We start from the raw sequence: 12,292 nt of genomic DNA on the forward strand, positions 1-12,292 counted from the left end.
TGGTGTGCGCCTGGAAATATGGCCTCAGCCTCCGCGAAGCAATTATCAAGCAGAGGGAGAGTTTTTCGATCATTGAATATCTGGACTCGGCGTCCAATAACCTCTTGCTTACGTAATACACAGGGAGCTGGATACGGCCATCTTCCCGGACGAGAGCGGCACTCACTGCGTGCTCAGTCACGGCTAAGTATAAGAACAACGCCTCTCCTTCGACAGGTTTGGACAGAATGGGAGCTCGGGTTAAATGTTCCTTGAGGTGTTGGAAGGCTGCTTCGCATTCGGGGGTCCACTCGAACTTCTTGTTTCCTCGCAACACGTTGAAGAAGGGGATACACTTGTCAGTGGCCTTGGATACGAAGCGGCTGAGAGCAGCTATCCTTCCGGTAACACTCTGGACATCCTTATGCTTCTGGGGGGAAGGCATATCTATGAACGCCTTAATTTTCTCAGGGTTGGCTTCCACTCCGCGGGAGCTGACAATGAAACCGAGGAACTTCCCAGACGAGACCCCGAAAGTACATTTCTTTGGATTCAGTTTCATTCCGTACTTTCGGATCACGGCGAAAGCTTCCTCAAGGTCGTCACTGTGGTCCCCGGAGGTCTTGGACTTTACCAACATGTCGTCCACATACACCTCCATGTTCCTCCCCAGTTGGTCCTTGAACATCCTGTTTACTAGATGCTGGTACGTCGCCCCAGCATTCTTCAAACCGAAAGGCATGACCACGTAACAGTAGACACCTTTGTCTGTGAGGAAGCTGGTGTGTTCCTAGTCCGCGACATGCATCTTGATCTGGTTGTATCCGGAGTACGCATCCATGAAGGATAAGAGTTCGTACCCGGAAGTAGCGTCTACCATCTGATCGATTCGCGGAAGAGGGAAACAATCTTTCGGGCAGGCTTTGTTTAGGTCCGTGAAGTCAATGCACATTCTCCAGGACCCATCGGGTTTCGGGACCAGAACTGGGTTGGCCAACCACACGGGATAGTGTGACTCCTGGAGAAAGCCTATGGACATCAACTTGTCCACTTCAGCTTTGACGGCTTTGGCCCTCACTGGGTCTAACGGCCTCCTCTTTTGGCGAATTGGAGTTGCAGATGGGTCTATGTTGAGTGCGTGGCACGCAACATTAGGATTAATCCCCGTCATATCAGCGTGGCACCATGCCAGGATATCCTGATTATTCTTCACAGTGGCCACGATCTTATCTCGAATGGCCGACGGCAGGTTTTTCCCCACCTGAATGACTTTGGTGGGATCTCCCGGGTTGAGGATCACCTCTTCAACTTCCTCCATCGGCTCTATTGCTTTCTCGATTCCCACTCTTGGGTCGAGTTCGTCAAAGTATGCCTCTTGAGCACCCCCAGTTTCTGGTAATTCTTCCGCCAAAGGAATGGCAGCAACCGTCTCCTGGACCGTGTAGACGGATCGGACGGAGACGTTATAACAGCTTCGTGCACTTCGCTGGTCTCCTCGGAGAGTGCCGATACGCCCATCATCGCATGTAAACTTCAAGCATAAGTGGAGTATCAAGGTTATGGCCCCACAATCTATTAGGACCGGTCGGCCTAGGATGGCATTATACGCCGTGGGGCAGTCGACCACCACGAATGTGATGTGCTTGAAGGCACAAGCGTCGCTTTCTCCCCTGAGGGTGACTGGAAGTTGAATTTTGCCTAATGGCATGAGTGCATCCCCATTGAACCCTTGAAGCTGGATGGGGCATGGGGTCAGGTCTGTCTCGGTTAATCCAATCGCATGGAAGGCCGCTTTGAAGAGGATGTTTACGGAGCTTCCGTTGTCGACCAAGATCCGTGAGACCTTCTTATTGGCAATTTGGGCTTCCACCACGAGGGGATCGTTGTGGGGGAAGTGCACATGTCGAGCATCTTCCTCCGTGAAGGTGATGGGAAGGTCCATCATTCGGGGACGTTGAGCGGGTGATTGAACCAAGGCGCACATCTCCCCGGTGTGTTCTAACTCCCTCAAGTACCTCTTCTGGGAGTTGCGGGTTCTTCCGGCAAGGTGCGGTCCTCCGGAAATGGTGGCTGCGTGTCCGTCAACGGGTGGCGGAGCAAGGCCGGGCAGATATGGGTTGCCCGGTCCTGGAGCCAACAATGCAATGGGTGCCAGAGCGGTTGGAGCAGGAAGCGCTGGGAACTGAGACCCGGGAGCCTGGGGGTGACCGGCTCCAGGAGCGCTAGCGGTCCCCCTCTGTCCCGGGGAATATGCAGCTCCGTGAACTACCCCCTGTCCGGGATAGATAATGGGTATCCTCACCCACTGACCGAGGTGTCCCGCTCTTGCCAGGGACTCGATCTCATCCTTCAGCTGAAGGCACTCGTTCGTGGTGTGCCCCACGTCTCCGTGGAACTCACACCTCTTATTGGAGTCTCGCGGACGCCTTCCTCCGTGAGACACTTTCGGGGGCTTCCTGTAGTTGACCATATTACAGGTCGCCCGATAGAAATTCTCTCGCGAGTCTATCAAACTGGTATATTCTGTGAACTTGGGCTCATAGTCCTTCCGGGGTTTCTTTGAATGGTCTCCCCTGTTGGAGTTTCTTCCGCTTCGTTTGCTCCGCGATTGGCTCAAATTTCGTTCTGGGCCTTTCGCTTGCGGCTGCGGCATGCCGGGAGCGATACTACATCCGGTTTTTACAGCTCCGTACCCAGAGAAATGGGTTTGACTAAGCGTCTGAGCAGACGCAGAAGGCCCATACACACTTGGAGCGAATTGGGCTCCTGGAAGCGTGAGGGCTGGTGCGGGAGCTTGCGAAGCAAAGCTCGGCGCAGTCACGGAAGGCGTTGGAGCCAGGGGAACTCCAAAGGCCTGCTGGTAGGTATCCTCAAGGTTGATGATTCCCTGAGCTTTTGACATGAATTCGGACAGCGTTTCTGCCCGTCTCCTTTGCATTTCCCCCCATAGTAGGGAGCCGACAGTAAGGCCCGATTGAAGGGCGATCAGCTTCATGTCATCGCTGACCTTGGTCTTTGCAGCAGCTTCCATCATTCTCTGAATGAAAGCTTTGAGTTTCTCATTGGGTTGCTGCTTGATGTTGGTTAAGGAACCAACCTCCATGTCGTGGTCGCGGGCAGCAATGAACTGCCTCCTGAATGCGGACTGTAGCTCCTTCCAACTGTGGATTGATCCGGGAGCTAATCTTTTCCACCAGTCCTCCGCGGACTTGGTAAGGGTGAGTGAGAAGCACATGCATTTGGCGTCTTCACTGACACGCGCCACTTGCATCATTTTGTTGTATTTAGCTAGGTGGGTACGCGGGTCCGTCCTCCCATCATATAATTCTATGTGAGGCATTTTGAAGTTATCCGGGAGGGACGTTTCCGCAATCCTCCGAATACATGGTTCCGGGTCTTCCTCCTCAGAGTCTGACAGGGCCCCACTTTGCTTCCGGACCAGCTTGGTCAAGGCAGCAATCTGTTCCTCGAGCCTCTTCGTATCACTCTCTGGGAGGTCACGTCCCCGGAGCTTGTCGTTAATATGATTTCGGAGGTCATCTCCGCGAGGCCGGGCCTTTTCTCCTTTGGCCTTTTCATACTTGGCCTCCAACCTTCTTCTTAGGTCCACCGTGGACCAACTGTCTTCGGAGTGCGAGTTCACAGCCCGACCGTCCTGGTTGACGGAATCACTGGGGCGGTTGTTCCTTCCCCTAGGCCTGGGTGCCTTAGCACCGGGCCCTTTAGGCACGGAGTGCCCCCTTGGGGCTGAAGGACGTCTGGGCTTAGGAGCGCCAGAGACCTTCTGCGCGCGGGGGGGGGGGGGACATTCGGCCTGGTGATTCACGCCTTTAGGAGGTGCAGGGGCGTCAGCGCGTATAGGCTCTCCAACTTTTTCTTTGCCCTTGTTAGGGGCGGCTTTGGATGGTCCAGCAGCGGCTGGATCCGGCATAGCGGCATCAGCACCACCTAAAACAGAGGCGTCCTCATCCGAGTCGCCTAGGTCTCCGAACTTGCTTTGGAGGCGCTCCATCATGCGCTGCATTTTTTCGGAGAGGCGCTCCTGCTCAGCAAGCTTGGCTTTGGTGACCTCCAGTTCTTCGGCTACTTGGACCAGTTCTGGGTCCTTCTCATAGTAGCAGCCGTCCTTGTAATAACCGTCTTGGACATACTCTTCTTCGTCTTCTAGGTATGTCGTATCTTCGGTACTGACCCGATCCTGGCGGGATGTCGGGTCTTCACCTTGGTAGTCTAGGGGTTCGGTTTGCACCGCATCTTCCATCACAGTATCGGGGTTGACCCTAGCATTTTTGTCAACTGCGGATTTTCTCGTAGTCACCATCTCTTTAGCATGAAGTGACGTACACAGAAAAAGAGCTGACTAACAACTTCCTATAGCTCTCAATGAAAGCACCAAAATGTTTACCGAGTTTTTCGGAAACGAATACAAACAGAATAATAAAAAGATAAGAACTGTAGAAGTGCTGAAATGTAACTAAAAAAACAGTGTTTTTACGTGGTTCAGGCGTTAACAAACCCTAGTCCACGAGTCGATGTTATTATACTTGGAAAGGATTACAGTAAGATGGCTGGTGTACAAGAACTTCACATACTCACAGTGTTTCTCTCGGGTTCTCTTGAAGAAGATGAAGCTAGAGAGATTTTAGTAGAGTTCTTGCTATGTGATTTGTTGGCCGTCCCTCTTCTTGTAAAATGAAGGGGTCTTTATAGCTAGGGTTTTGGATTAGGGTTTTTCTCTACGTACATGAGTCTTAATTACACCAGCCATAAATAGGGGATACAATTACTGTAGTAGCATGGCTACAAGACTCTATGTGGGTATATTTACGTGAAAGTATGGGGAACACACAAAGTCAGCCGTCTTTTCCAAGTTGTCAGCGGAACAGTAGGCGAAAAGGTATCCTTAGGCGTGCTGGGATGTGTGCGGCTTTGACCTGACGGGCGCGTCAGGCGGGATTCTGTGTCAGGTGGATATCATTCCAAATATGCCTCCTCCATGACTCGACCGCTTGGTTTTTTTCCGTGCGAGGCACGGAACTGTTTCCGCGGAGACCACTCGAAGAGCTTCTCCTGGAAGGGGCTTCCCCGAAGGATACCCCTTTGGGAGTCCGGGAGAGTTGACGAGTTTCCGTATTGTGTTTGCTTGGAAGAGTAATCCGGACACTAAACGGGAGAGGCGAAGCCTTTCTGTCCATCCGCGAGCTCTGGTCACCTACCGTGAAAGACATTGGTAAATCTGCTTCCCCGAGGATGTCGATCTAACTGCTATCCGGATATCTGGATAACAGAAATAAAGAAGTAAGCACTCATCAAATGGATATATATTTAAGACAAACTTTTAAATAATCATTGAAATGAAGAAAGGAAATAAATTCTTTGGACAACCACCATAAAGAGTACCACAAAACCAGGTTTTTGGGAATTCTAAGTTAAATAGACAATCTTTACATTTATTCTATGAGCCATAAAATAAAACATGAAATTAATAAACACATTTTTTTCATCTTTTTGGACATAAGAGACAACATAATTGAAAATGATAGAACAATTGCACTTGTGTTTTTCTTCTTTTTTTCGATTAATAACCATTTCTAAGAATCAATAAAAAATTTCAAGTTGTTTTCTCAAGTCTCACCTCTCACAGAAAAGAATGAATTCTTAAACATGAAAAATTTCAAAGAAAATATGTGCTAACAACCATCTTACCACAACATTTGGCATGTGCATTAGGTAACTCTTCAGAAACTCTTAGTAATATAGATAACAAAAATTGGCTAAAAGTAACATTTTGCAAGAATAAATTAGTATCTTTTTTTAATGTTTGATCGTGAAAATATTAATATGAAAAAAATCAACATGAACGTGCATGAATATGCTCACCACCCCCACCCTCAGCTCGGCTTGTTGGGCTGCTGGCTCGCGTGGCTCAAGAGTGGCTACTGAAGACTTTGGGCCTTGGCTCGATTTTCGGCTTAATTTTGTCAAAAATGTCATTTTTTTCATGACTTCTTTAATTTTAATTCTTTCTTTCTTCTTTCTTTTTCTTTGTGTCAAAATACATTTTATTTCAGGAAAATGAAAAACAAATTAAATTAAAATTAAAATTTTAAAATATAAAATATATGACAATAAATTCATGAAAATATTAATTAAAACTCAATTAATTTTAAACTTTAAGACTAATAAAATGATACTTTTGAAAACTAATCATCCTCCAAGAGCGTGATCCTCTCGCGCAAAACCTCAGCCCGGGCCTCCGCTCTCTTCTTCTTTTTGGACGACGAAGAGGCCTTCGCCAGCGCTGTCTCTAGCTTGAGATTGGCATCAGCAAGTTGTCCCTCTAGCTCTTGAACTCTGGCCAAAAGGCGATCCCTGTCAGCGTTGGATGAAGATAAGTCATGTGCCAAGTCTATCAAGCGTTGAGCCACCAGAGAAGTTTGCAAGGAAGCAAAAAACTGAGAAAATAGGGAACCTAAAACACAAAAAAGAAAAAAGAGACCAACATAAGGTGCATGAACTCACCCAAGTAGTGGAGTGCATAAGGTTCTCCCCAAGCTCTGCCATATTGAAATTCTAGAGACCTCTCCACTCGATCTCGAGGATATTCTTGGCAACCTGGGTACACCATCGCACGTAAGGCGCTGATGAGCGATTCACGCAGGACATCCCCTCCAAATCAGGAGCATCTGGGTGAGCAGGGATAGATGACCCTCTCACTGAGTGAGGGGAGGCTCGGGAGCATTAGATGAAGTGTTCCTGGAATAGCCTTGACTAGCGGGGTCATGAGGGAGACTGTCAAACTCATCGTAGGATGGCAAAACAAAGTGCCCCTACACGAACAGTGGACCATGAGAATGAGAAGCCATGTCGCGGTCCACAAGAGCAGAAGAAGGGTGTCCCCTTGAGGCTGGAGATAAACGAGCTCGACGTTTAGATTCATGTGAAGTCTCCTTAGGCACCCATTCAACATCACCCTCGTCCAAGTGAGGTTCTGCCAGAGTTGCCTTCTTCTTTCGCTCATAAATGTGCCATAGCAGGGTCTGCATCAAGGAAGACATCTACCAGCACTGCCTCCGACTCAGAAACGTCGGGGATACTAAAACTCTCTGAACAATCAACTCAGTTATCAATATGAGTATATGTTCCACAATAGTAAACTCAATATAAAAGGAAAGACTTGAAGTGCTTACTTGGAGTTGAGCAAAAATGTTCGCGGACAGAAAGGGGACCTTTCACAAAGAAAAAGTATTGCTTCCATGAACCCGGGTTAGAAACGGAACCTTCTATCAAAGAGACCTGAGAGTTGGGTTTCTATAAAAAGTAGAAGCCCTTCGATTTACGAGTGGGCGTGAGATTGTACATGAATGCACCTCCTGGGTCATGGGAACGCGATCGTTAAGCTTCATGAATGCCATATACAGGCAGCTCAAAGTCAACCACCTGTTGGGTGCCAGCTAAAGTGGAGCAAGGTCAAAGTGATTCAGGACCATGACGAAGAACGGGTGTAGGGGAATGGTCCCACCTGCCTTTAAAATATGTTCGCTCATAGCGATTTAGCCCTAAGGGGGATTATTAACCCAATATTTATTGGATGGTACATATAGTCTGCACTCCTTACTAATGTGGTATTTCTCAAAAAACTCTAAGAGCCTATTTTCTGACGTTGGAAATGTTGGTGGACGCCAATAAAGGGTCGGAGTCTGGCTTCTCGAGAGCAACTTGTCCCCTCATTCTCTTCGACATGTCTGCAAAACCAAAGGAAAAAAGGTGAGGTGAAAACTGAGCACTTTACCCTCCATTTTCTTCTTCTTGCTTGAGTTTTCCATTGGGACATTGAGTTTGGAAGCATCAAACACAGGTGGATTAAAGACAAGGGTTGAGGGGAACCAGGAGTGACCTCGGGGCTACTATAGGGAGAACACGGGGCTGAGGGTATAGGAGGGAGATTTCCCTCCATGAACTGTAGCTCCATTTATAGGTCAAGAAGGCTCATTCTAAGGCTTGCAATGTGATCATTAAGATCAAAGGAGAAAGGGACTCCATCACCCCTCAAAGCTGAGTCTATCTCGCTCTCCACCACCCAGATTTTATGCCTAAGCTCAACCATGCATTAAAGGTGACATATATGGGCCCTCCTTTAGGCATCGTAGCTTTGGTAAGGGTTATTTTCCGGAGACCCCGAGTCTGAGGACAAGTCTACAAACTCGACCCTCGGAGGAATGCTAGACGACCCCTCAAATTCCATAAAGTCACATCTCGTTTGTGATATGGGTGCAAGTGTACGTGGAAAGTGTACTACAAAACACAAAGGAATAAGCTCAAAACCTCTAGAAACAAGTGCTCGAAATAACCAACTACGGGGTGCAATGGAGGGTATATGTGCTAACAGGAGCATATACATAAATTAGCTCACAAGGAGCTCCAGCCAAGAAAACCCTTCCCAAGTAACGCTAAATTAGACCCATTAAGCACAAGAAAGGGTGAAGGCGTACCTTGAGCGAGTGAAGTCGCGCACCGTCGTAGCTGCAAAAGTACCAAGGGTCAAAAGTACACACCTTCAAAAAGAAAGGAGGTAGATATTTTAGTCCCCAAGCACATTTACAAATATTTATATAAAAGAAAAAGAAAAAGAAGAAAAAAAGAAAGACAAAGTGCCCTTGTGAGGGATAGAACCACTCACCTCTTGGAAGCTTTGAAGACAAAAGCACCACCAAGCTAAGAAAAGAAAGTGTAGTAATTGTCTTTGAGAAGAAGACCTATTTATAGGAGGATCAAACTCATCCTAGCCATTGAATCCAATATTGGATCAATTGTCAACGATGAAGTTGAATACCCGCGTTGGAATCTGCGAAGCCAAATGATAGGCTCACATTTATCCTCAAGGAATCATCAGGAACACCACCCCAAAGTGTGTTACTTTACAATACCAAAACAAAGAAACACATTAAAACTACAAGCGACATGAATGCACCATACCGAAAACTCTACCGGAGCGCCTAAAGGCCCTCCCATAGACTAGGGGAAAATATGTATACCATAATTTTAGTTGCACAAGGCCCCACCTCGTGACCCGCAAAATAAAGTCTCAGAATGGAAATAGCCAAGACCAGCCTTGCACCCTGCGCCAAAGGCCTCGCAAGGCACGCACCTCTCTTACAAAGCCTCACTTTGTGCCCAAGCTCAGGTAGGATCACCCCTTAGAGCTAACGACACATCTCGCACTGAGGGTCCCAAGGGGGTGTATGTCTTGATAGTAATGGCCCACTTCGCACTGAGGCCTCGCAAGTCACAACCTCACCCGCACACGCATTCATCTCGCACAAGTGCCACGCTAGGCATGGCCTCGCGCCATAGCTCCATCTCATGTGCAATGGTCTCACCCACACACAGTCATCTCACGCAAGCACCTCGCAAGGCATGGCCTCATGCCACAACTCCATCTCACGTGCAAGGGTCTCGCTCGCACGCAATCATCTCGCGCAAGTGCCTCGTGAGGCATGGCCTCATGCCACATCTTTGTCTCACGTGCAGGGGTCTCACCAGCACAAAGTCGCCTCGCGAGGCATGGCCTCGCGCCATAAGTTCAGTCTCGCACCAAGGAACTCAGGAGGCTCTTGCCTTCCACGCCCCTTGGGGCCATATCTTCCATGACAACCCAAAATGATTTCAACACTTTCAAGTTAAGAGAATAGGATACATTGTGAGGAAAAAAACCCACACATGACCGGAAGAGCACGTACTTGTGCGGAATGCATAGAAAGGTAGTGAACCTTGTCCACCCCTGGTACGAAATACGTATGGGGGTACCATCTTGAAAACCCCATATGTTTGACCCTAACTCCACGCCAGACAAGTGGTGGTTGTACATGCAAGGTACATGACGTGGTCCTTCCTAGCCAGCCTCTGACATTAATACTAAACAGACAGTGGAGGTACAAGCAGGTACCAAAATTGAGGTGCTCCCGCAGACCTGGGCGTGTATTGGAACCGACCACCACGATCCTAGCACCACTACCATTTGTTGACTGCATATGCAGGGTCGTGTCCCCAAGGAACACCATGTACAGTGAGCCAATAGTGCTCTACTATAAATATGGCCTCCCTTCATCTGAGAAATGAGGGGGGGGGGGGGGGTATTGGGAGAATTTTGTAACCAGTTACTGCTAATGAAAACAAATATTCTACATTCTTTCTATTTTTCACTCTAGACTTCTAGCATTTACATTTTGTGTTATTGAAATTGTAAGGAAGTTTGCTTGAAGTTTAGTCTGTTTAAGTTCACTTCTTTTACAACTCATAAAGTTCATGATCTAACTTAGTAGACGAGTTCTTACCGTCAACCGTCAATAAATTAGTTTATTTTTAGATTTCAAGTTTTTTACGTATATAACAACTAATGTTTACCGAGTTTTTCGAAAACTATAAATATATTATAAAATAAGAGCTAGAAAGAAAGGATAAGAGATGAACTATCACAATTTTTACGTGGTTGGGGCGTTAATGAGCCTTAGTCCACAAGTCACTAGTATTAAGCTTTAGAGAGTTTTGACAATGGAGGTTTTTTGCAAGTTCAAAAGTGTTTTGCTTACAAGAGAAATTCTTAGATCCTTGCTACAGTGCACAACTGACCCGATTTATAGGCAGTCATGTCACTTTGGCTGGACTAATCTGGTCCCAACAAGGATATAATTACAATTTCTCGCATATGGAGTCATAATACAAGAAATGTGACATAATTAGATGTTATTAATCTGGGCCCATTGGGCCGGCTTAGGCATTGTCAAGCCTTATAACTGCACTTTGCATGTTAGCACGGATTAATCCGCGTGGGCTATTATGGGGATCTGTCAGAGTAATGGCAGTACCATTTCCTAGGAACAATGTACGTTCCATGCGTACCCCCTTCTGCAGGTTAGTTAGGGAGACAAACTGTTGGATTTCTCGGGGACACGTCAGCATCAGGGAAGACTAGACTTTTACTAACCAGATATATGGTCTGGGTTCATTTACCGATATCTGTGATCATTTACCTAAGTCCTGGTTCGTTTCCCAGGACCCAAGTTCATTTATCAAGGTTGATATCTTGATGACGGCATCTTCTTCTGGATCCCACTTGATGGGATCCGTCTCCTGGAGTAAATTGTCCACCATCACAATTTACATCCTGAAGGATGTAGATTGAGAGTGGTCAGGGAGATGATGCGAGCCTTCACCTTAGTTCTGGCCCCCTCACTATGCTTGCGCTACTTGCCTGTCATCAAGCTTAGTATGGTCTGGGTCATCAGGGTTTCCTTATTTATTGTTCACTAGGCTCAGGTTGAGCTCAAACCTCTTCTAAAGGCCCATCCCATTCGACCCTGCCACGTGTCATAGGTGGAAAATATGGATAACATGTACCCCCCCAAGTCTTCATCCAAGTTTTGCATGGAGGAGACTTGCATTCCTTCTCCTAGATCAATCACAAGTATCCTGGTTTGTTTACTTAAGTCCCGGTTCATTTACCAAAGGATCCAGGTTTGTTTACTTGGGGCCCATTTGGTCGATCCCCATCCTTTCAAATTTCCAATGTCCAAGACACTTGTTTCCAGGTTGATGGTGCGTCTATACCACTCATGCCTTAGAAATCTGGAGAGAATCTTTTGATTACCTAGGTGATCGATGGGTGTCAGCACATGTCTCAAAGCGTCCTGTCTGTACAAAAAAAGGTGCTTTGGGTACACGAGTGGGTTGTTTAATGCTTCTTCACTATCTAGAGCCATTGGATGGTGATAGTTTTGGGATTTTCAATGTGGTTCGTTGGATGAGGTAGGCGTGAATCATGGATTGACGAATCCATGATTTAGTACTCGATTGGGCCAACTAATGCCCATGCCGTATCTGAGATCGTCAGATGAGGCTAGTCTCAGGATCTTCATTGTGGACCATTAGATCGAATAGTAAATTTTCATCCTATAAATACCTCGATAGGCTTACTTCCACATTTTACTCATCCCAAATTCTCAATCTAGAGAGCAGAGAGTCAGAGCTTCGTAAGTCCAAAATTGCTGACGAGATTCTTCAGCGATTAATATCTCTTCATGCTCGACGAAGTCTTTTTTGACTCAACAAGCAGAAGATTCTATCCCGGTTCATCCGTCTAGAAGTGCCAACAAGCTACTACATCGTCTTCTCAGGTTCAAGACCAAAATCTTGCCGACGTTGTCGCTTGAAACTCAACGAATCCCAAATCCAATACCCCACAATATGTTTTCTAATCACTTTCTTATTCTTTTTGGTAATTTTTATTGCCATGTTGTTTCTGCGACCATAGAGT

The sequence above is a fragment of the Humulus lupulus genome, chromosome 6 (assembly GCF_963169125.1).
Source record: "Humulus lupulus chromosome 6, drHumLupu1.1, whole genome shotgun sequence".
Classification (NCBI taxonomy): Eukaryota; Viridiplantae; Streptophyta; class Magnoliopsida; order Rosales; family Cannabaceae; genus Humulus; species Humulus lupulus.